The sequence below is a fragment of the Orycteropus afer genome, unplaced genomic scaffold (assembly GCF_000298275.1).
Source record: "Orycteropus afer afer isolate SDZICR_OR568_19922 unplaced genomic scaffold, OryAfe1.0 scaffold00716, whole genome shotgun sequence".
In the NCBI taxonomy this organism is placed as follows: Eukaryota; Metazoa; Chordata; class Mammalia; order Tubulidentata; family Orycteropodidae; genus Orycteropus; species Orycteropus afer.
This window is the reverse complement of record NW_006922303.1, coordinates 26,611-28,488: the sequence shown is the minus strand read 5'-3', so window position 1 is coordinate 28,488 and position 1,878 is coordinate 26,611.

The following is a 1,878-nucleotide window of genomic DNA, read 5'->3' as shown; positions in this document are numbered from 1 at the left end:
GTATCAATGCTTTTGGAGTCTTATACTGTACAGATGCAATGCATCAATGCTTGGAGTCTATGTTCCTCTAAGTCTTTTCAGACTGAGAAACATTCTGGCTCTCAACAGGTTTGAGTTAGTGTTAAGATTTAGGGGTAAGAGGTTATGCATTAATAGTAGCATTATGGGTAACATTATTTTAGGGTTATAACTTGGGCTAGGGCTAGACCTAGGGCTTATTTATTTATGTTTAGGGTTATGGTTAGGATAAACTGGTGGTTATTTTAAGGTTTAGTGTTAGTGTTACAAGTTAGGTTTAGTGTTAGGATAGGATTAAAGTTAGGACTGGAGTTATATTAAGGTTTAAGATTAGGTTACATTCATTGTTAGGGTTATGGATTACTGTTACGGATAAGGTTAGATTTAGGTTTAGGCCTAGAGATTTGTCTAGTGTTAAGGTTAGCGTTAAGAGTTGTAGGTAGGGTTAGTGTTAGGGCTAGGTATTAGAGTTAGCATTAAAATTATGGTTAGCATTAGGGTTATGGTTAGCATTAGGAGAGTTAGGGTATTAGGGTTAGGATTGTTGGTGTTGGTGCTGTTAGGTGCCGTCAAGTTGGCTCTGACTCATAGCGACCCTACAACAGAACAAAACACTTCCTGGTCATGTGCCATCCTCAAAATTGTGGCTATACCTGAGCCCATCATTGTAGCCACTGTGACAATCCATCTCACTGAGGGCTTTCCCCTTTTTCGCTGACCCTCACTTTACCCAACATGATATCCTTCTCCAGAGAATTGTCCCTTCTGACAACATGACCAAAATGCTAGACTTGATTCCAAGGAGGATTCCAGCTGCACTTCTTCTAGGACAGATTTGTTCATTTGTTCATTGTTCTGGCAGTCCATGGCACTTTCAGTATTCTTCTCCAACAACACAACACAAAAGCATTACCTCTTCTTCAGTCTTTCTTATTCATTGTCCAGCTTTCACGTGCTTATGAGGCAAAGGAAAATACTATGGCTTGGGTAAGGTGCACCTTATTTTTCAAAGTGACATCTTTGCTCTTCAGTACTTTAAAGAGGTCTTTCACAGCAAATTTTCCCAGTTTCCAATGGTGTTGATTATGGATGCAAGTAATATGAAATATTTGACATCTTCTATCATTTCTCCATTTGTCATGATGCTGTTCATTGGTCCAGTTATGAGGATTTCCTTTTCTTTATGCTGAGGTGTAATCCATACTGCAGACTGTAGTCTTTAATCTCCATCACTAAGTGCTTCAAGTCATCTTTACATTCAGCAAGCAAGGCTGTGTCATCTGTCTATCACAGGTTGTTAATGAGTCTTCCTCCAATCCTGATGCCACATTATTCTTCATATAGTTCAACTTCTTGGATTATTTGTTTGGAATACAGATTGAAGAAGTATGGTGAAATGACACAACTCTTCCTGATTTTAAACCATGCAGTAGCCCCTTGCTCTGTTCGAATGACAGCCTCCTTGTCTATGTACAGATTCCTTATTAGCACAATTAGGTGTTCTGGAATTCCCATTCTTCTCAATGTTATCCATAATTTGTTATGATCCACAACTGTTGAATGCTTTTGCATATTCATTGAAACACACATAAACACCTTTCTGGTATTCTTTGCTTTCAGCCAAGATCTATCTGACATCAGCAATGATATCCCTCATTCCACATCCTCTTCTAAATTCAGCTTGCATTTCTGGAAGTTCCCTGTCCATATACTGCTACAACCATTTTAAAATTATCTTTAGCAAAATTTTACTTGCATGTGATATTAATGATATTGCTCGATAATTTCCACATTGTGTGGGATCACCTTTTTTTGGAATGGGTACAAATATGGTTCTCTTCCAGTCAGTTGGCCAGATAA